Genomic DNA, 7,265 nt, shown 5'->3' on the forward strand with positions numbered 1-7,265 from the left:
TTAAAATCACCACCGATTATAATGTTTTTATCTTGGTTATTAATTATAAAGGATTGTAATGTTTCATAGTATGTGGAATCATCTATGTTAGGGCCGTAAACATTAATTAATGTTAATTCTGTTTCGTGTATTTTGATATCTATACTTGCTTGTCTGCCAATTATTATTTCGTTAAAGTTATTGACTGTGATACCTATATTATTTTTTATCAGAAAGGCAATGCCTTGTTTATTAGTATGTTGTCCACTAAGATAGATGTCTCCGTCCCATTCATCTTTTAAGGTTTGTGCTAAAGTATGTGTCAAGTGACTTTCTTGTAGTAGGCATATACTATATTTTTTTTCGTCTAACCATTTGAAGATTTTAATGCGTTTGTCTTTATTGTTTAGCCCTTTTACGTTCAGAGTGCATAATTTAATCATTTAAAGAGAGGGAGGGTGTGTAAATATTATTATGTGGGTTTGTCCAGTAAGTTTCTATTTTAAAGATGTCCGTGCATTCATACAAAATTAGAAAACAAAAATTAAAGATCCAAAAATATGAAGATTCTATAGACGTGAAGAAAAGAAAAGAAATAATGACAGAAGGAAGAAAAATGAGCTGTAAAATATGAGTCCCAAAACAGGTATCTTGGAGCAATAAATATAATACAATATTCATAACTTTCAGCTTCTGCATGTTTAGACACAAACAATTCAGCAACCTAAACACAAACATACAGTATAAGAACAAAAAGTACAAAAGGAGGCTTAAGGTATAATGAATGATTGTGGTTGCAATCAAACATAGGGGCTTATTTACATTAAAATACATGATTTACAACATATGAAAATATATTATATGTAATTTTATGGGTAATGTATTATGTATGGTGAAACATAAACATGTGACAAACAAACTACTGTCTTCATAAATCACACAAATAAAACCCGAATGCAACAATGTATGATGGTTCATTTTATTTCTACTTTTCATATGTTTATAATTTAAATAATTATTAATTAAGCAATAAAGTTGGATAATTTGGGAAAATCTACACTTAAATATACTTATTACAAATACATTTGAGCTAAACATTTATTTATGGAAAGAAAAAAACATCACCAGATATATTAAATTAAGGATTTTCATCAACATTCGTGTATTGCAGATATCAATTATATTCATTGAAAACATTTAGTAAGAAAGAAAAAACACATCCCTAAAATGAAAGAATTTTCTTTGACATTCATATTTCTAATAATAAGAACATTTCGCAATAATTTTTAATATGGAAAGCTCACTTCATTCAGATTTACTTATTTCACAAAAACTGCATTTACACATACTTTTTACACATGTACACGTGTTAATCATATAATTAATGAAAGGATACATATCTCAGATAATAAGAGTTTTCATCAACGTTCACTTGTTGCAGATATCAATTACATTCATTTATAGACCTGACAATATTTAAAACATGTATCAAAACTTATTTATGTTCTAAAATATGTGTCCTTTACAGACTCTTATTTCAAACATTAATAAAGAAAATGAACAAGTCCGGTTGAATAATTAACCATTGTGATAAACTGCGTATGTTGTAAAGAACAATTACATTCATATCTATCTTCACATCTGAGATATAGTATACAAGAAAAGGCTAGTTTACAATAGTTGTAGTTCTTACCACTCACAGTAGAATTATAAGCATAGAGTAGTTTTAAAGGAGCCAATATAAGAACATGTAGTTTTATCTTGTCAAGCTAACATGTATAAAGGAAAATAATCATTGTGATCAGATAAACCGTTAGAATATAATTATAAGGATGTTTAATTTTCAATAATTTAAGAGCATCAGTAGAAATTGCAATTTACAATATATTTTTCTTTAAAGAGCAATACATTGTTCGTAATAGACCCATACGGATAGGTATAGGGATAACAATCATAAAATGTGCAACACAATCCTCTGTGCCAGAGTATGGAACATAATAAAAACAAGTACAATCATAAAATGTGCAACACAATCATCTGTGCCAGAGTATGGAACATAATAAAAACAAGTACAATCATAAAATGTGCAACACAATCATCTGTGCCAGAGTATGGAACATAATAAAAACAAGTACAATCATAAAATGTGCAACACGATCATCTGTGCCAGAGTATGGAACATAATAAAAACAAGTACAATGTCTGTATTTACATTAAATACAACAGTTTCTGACTTTCAAAAAGGATGTAATTTAGTTCAATAGTTCCCCTGTAATGTTTGTACATCACTATGTAGGGTAGGTTTATTAATGCATACATTATCCACAAATCTTAATGCAGCAACCAGTCAATAACATGGGAATATTTACTGTTAATTATAACATTTGATGTGTAATTTACATAACCTTAGTTCATACATCTTCACAGATTTTAAAATTAATGGGATTAGTATTTTAAACTAGATAAGGACTATGTTCTGCACTGTATTATTGCATAAGTGCTATATGGTCATGCTAAAAATAGAAAGTATGATTATATAGTCAATTTTTCAATCCAACAGGTGATTTTATAGTTAGTATCTTTATTTACTTATGTGATTGCTGCTTGCAGTTAATCGTAGTTTTTGGTAAAGGCTATATGGTCATGCTAAAAATAGAAACTATAAATCTATAGTCTATTTTTTTATCCAGCCGGTGATTATATAGTTAGTATCTTTATTTACTTGTGTGATTTCTGCTTTCGATTAATCAATTGCTAATTTCTACAAATTTAGACATAAACTGTTTTGTTTTTTTGTTTTAGAAAAAAAAATTGTATTAATGTCTTTTTTTAAAGTTATATGATTATTCCAAAGATTAGGTTAAGGTGTTTGTTAAACATCTACGTACATAAATTTTAGAAGATAACAACACAAACGGGTTCAACATAGAACAGATTAAAGCTAAAAATGCGCTGTTTTGGTTTTACATGTAATATAGATGTACAGTCATAAAATTAGAAACATACCACTTATGCAAGTAATGTTCATTTCTCCGGGTGTCCGCTCACGCCATTTCTTCTATATTGCCTGAAGCTTTCGATAACATCATTCACATTATCATATATGTCGAATTTGATTCGCTCACCGGCAACAGTTTGTCCATATACCGCACCATTAAAATACCACGCACTGTCAATATTTGGATGCAGAAGAAGCCTGTTGATTAAGCCCTGGTTCGGTTTCGTGACATCGTCAACCAGCTTGTAACCGTTGCTCTTCATGGGAGCCCGTTTCCGCATGATGGCAGATTTCGCAGAGTTGTTGCGTAGCTTTATAAGTACGGGGCGAATCTGCCCCCTCTTGGTAGGGATACGGTGCAATGCCACTATATCTATTGGTTGAAGGTCAACTTCCGTGTGGGTCTTCAGAATTTGTCCTACAGTTTTTGCAAGTGTTATTTCATTTTCTTCTTTAGCTTCTGGTATATTGAGGATTTTTATGTTGTTTTTCCTCGAATATTGTTCGTAGTAGTTTGCCTTTTTATGTGCAGTTTTACTTATGCCATAGGTTTTTTCAATTTGCTCATTTATGGTTTTGTTTTTGATCTCATTGGTCTTTTCGAGATGTTCAATTTTTTCTCTTAGGCTTTTATTTTCGAAATCTAGGCTGTCCATTTTGGATTGCATATCATTTACTTTTTCGTTGATCATTTGTTCAATTTTTTTGTGTGTGCTGTGTTCAAGGTTTTTCATAAGATTTGTGACTGTGTTCATTATCAGCTGTTCAACTTCATCTTTTTTTAGCATGCCTTTGACATCATCCCTTAAATTTGTAATTCCCTCATTCATGACTTGAAGTTGTACCTGTATTGAATTCAGTTCCTCCATACTTGAGTTACTGTTATCACTATTGTCTGGCCTGTATTTTTTGACAGCAGGCTTTGTCTGTGGCTTAGTCCCCGTGAAACTAAGTTTTGGCTGGTTTTTTGTTGTCTCGTTGCTCATGGTTTAATTGGTACAAGTACAGTTTTTTTAAAGTAGATAATTGATAATCACTATAGTCAATGGTTATAATCCTTTTGTAATCCTTTTACACTCTGCTGATGTTTAGGGGTTTTGTCCAGGTGAAATTTGATGTTTGTCCTACAGGTAAACACTTAGGTGTCACAAAAATATTTAAATCTTTTGATATCTACTTCTTCAAACTACTATTTTATCACATAACTTTTCCAGGTTTTCACTTTTTTTACAGCATCTATTAGTACTTCATGCACATGTTGCACTATAAATTACTACTTTTACTCCACTATATGCATGTATTTTAATGCTTTTTTGAAGAGCAAATTTATCCACACATCTCTCCAAGATGACCTTGACCAGAAGCCTAGTTCAAGATCTTACAATTAATGTATTATAACGTGTCATTATAAGTCTAATTTCCACAATAGTTGTCTGACATGTTTCTTTCGGTAAGACAAATATATGAAAAGTGGATATATATTGTTAAGTTAAGTACAGATGTTAGTGATAGCAGTTGCCCATGATATCAGTCTTACATTTTCGTTTCGGTTAGGCATATATATCTATGGCACTCTTAATGTTAATTCCATAGATGTTAAAATACCATCTGTGATAGATATATAATTCATACAAGTTAAATGATTAAACTGTATTATATTTTTGTATTTAAAGGTTTCTTTGCGATTGGTTATTCTACTTGTTTCTCGCAATAGTAAAATTGAACTAAATTTATAAACATATCCGGTAGTTGCATATGTGAAGAGGCCGATGTAGAGAAACCATTTAATGCAGGAAAAAGTGGTGTAATATGGCATACTTATGTAAATGTGTAAATATAACTTCTCTTTGTTATAGTTTGTTAAATCGATGTATATGTTTATAATACAGTCCTAAAAGGCTTCTTTTAAACAACATACTATCATGCTTATATGATGATAGTTAATAGCACGAAACAAATTAGGATAAATGTTTGCTACATTTTAAAAGCCAATTCCTATGTTTCTACATTATTAATAGAATATCATCCTGTAATCGTTACAAGGACAAAATAAATATAGGCCGCTATACTACCCAAAGAAGTTGATTGAAGAAACCTCTAAGATAAGAACATATTATACTATAGTTTAAAATAAATTGCTTAAATGCTTAGAAAACGTTCCATAATTATCTTGCATATATGTTTTTGAAATATTGTTATCAAAGTGATCTTCTCCAAATGTTGGAAACATACAACTACAACTTTTGTACAAATTGTGAATTCTAGTCTACACTGTTCGTCAATACTTGTCTTGTATATATGTCCTCGTTGGCTTAAATGCCTTATTGGATTGTAATTAACTGTCTGTCTGTCTGTCTGTCTGTCTGTCTGTCTGTCTGTCTGTCTGTCTGTCTGTCTGTCTGTCTGTCTGTCTGTCTGTCTGTCTGTCTGTCTGTCTGTCTGTCTGTCTGTCTGTCTGTCTGTCTGTCTGTCTGTCTGTCTGTCTGTCTGTCTGTCTGTCTGTCTGTCTGTCTGTCTGTCTGTCTGTCTGTCTGTCTGTCTGTCTGTCTGTCTGTCTGTCTGTCTGTCTGTCTGTCTGTCTGTCTGTCTGTCTGTCTGTCTGTCTGTCTGTCTGTCTGTCTGTCTGTCTGTCTGTCTGTCTGTCTGTCTGTCTGTCTGTCTGTCTGTCTGTCTGTCTGTCTGTCTGTCTGTCTGTCTGTCTGTCTGTCTGTCTGTCTGTCTGTCTGTCTGTCTGTCTGTCTGTCTGTCTGTCTGTCTGTCTGTCTGTCTGTCTGTCTGTCTGTCTGTCTGTCTGTCTGTCTGTCTGTCTGTCTGTCTGTCTGTCTGTCTGTCTGTCTGTCTGTCTGTCTGTCTGTCTGTCTGTCTGTCTGTCTGTCTGTCTGTCTGTCTGTCTGTCTGTCTGTCTGTCTGTCTGTCTGTCTGTCTGTCTGTCTGTCTGTCTGTCTGTCTGTCTGTCTGTCTGTCTGTCTGTCTGTCTGTCTGTCTGTCTGTCTGTCTGTCTGTCTGTCTGTCTGTCTGTCTGTCTGTCTGTCTGTCTGTCTGTCTGTCTGTCTGTCTGTCTGTCTGTCTGTCTGTCTGTCTGTCTGTCTGTCTGTCTGTCTGTCTGTCTGTCTGTCTGTCTGTCTGTCTGTCTGTCTGTCTGTCTGTCTGTCTGTCTGTCTGTCTGTCTGTCTGTCTGTCTGTCTGTCTGTCTGTCTGTCTGTCTGTCTGTCTGTGTCTGTCTGTCTGTCTGTCTGTCTGTCTGTCTGTCTGTCTGTCTGTCTGTCTGTCTGTCTGTCTGTCTGTCTGTCTGTCTGTCTGTCTGTCTGTCTGTCTGTCTGTCTGTCTGTCTGTCTGTCTGTCTGTCTGTCTGTCTGTCTGTCTGTCTGTCTGTCTGTCGTCTGTCTGTCTGTCTGTCTGTCTGTCTGTCTGTCTGTCTGTCTGTCTGTCTGTCTGTCTGTCTGTCTGTCTGTCTGTCTGTCTGTCTGTCTGTCGTCTGTCTGTCTGTCTGTCTGTCTGTCTGTCTGTCTGTCTGTCTGTCTGTCTGTCTGTCTGTCTGTCTGTCTGTCTGTCTGTCTGTCTGTCTGGTTACAAGTTACGAAAATGCAATATCGAATACGTTCGCTTAAGTATTTACGATTACAGTGCCCGAGCAAGGTTGAAACTTTTTATACGCATCCCTTAAGCCCACGATAAAATGTTTTAAGCTTTGTAAAATTTGACGCGCTTGCATTGAGGAACGTTTGACACATCAATACGTCTGCTTGTTTTTCAAGCGGTAAACTGCACAATTGTAAGTAGAAGCCTTCCCCGCAAATTTGAATGACGAGTGCCATCATGCGTGTTATTTTGGGATTATTGTAAGGGCAGAAAAAAAAGATTTTAATAATATTTTCACACCAACTTGAGCACTTGTGACACTGTTCCGCGTATTATCTTTATAACATGCGCCCTGTCGCTCATTTAAATGATTTCACTATGGGCAGCAACTCTGGATGGGATTTTGACATTGCATAAGGCACATATGGGTTACCGTCCTTCGGAATTATCGCGGACAAGCCAGGTCTTTGAGTTCATATTTCTTAATACCTGGCTTCTCTGGATGGGTTTTTTAACGTGTCTACGGAGAATGCTCTTCCACTTCATTTTTGACACAAATGTCCCACTGCTCAAGTACATATTTAGATTATGCATATAAAGTAACCTACATATATCTGGGATAAATCTTTGGCATTGAAAATCATTGTTAAGAAATCGCGTCAGTCTATTCAGGAACACGTGCTTGGCCAAGTATCTACAAGGAAGTCTG

The sequence above is a fragment of the Dreissena polymorpha genome, chromosome 4, assembly GCF_020536995.1.
Source record: "Dreissena polymorpha isolate Duluth1 chromosome 4, UMN_Dpol_1.0, whole genome shotgun sequence".
In the NCBI taxonomy this organism is placed as follows: domain Eukaryota; kingdom Metazoa; phylum Mollusca; class Bivalvia; order Myida; family Dreissenidae; genus Dreissena; species Dreissena polymorpha.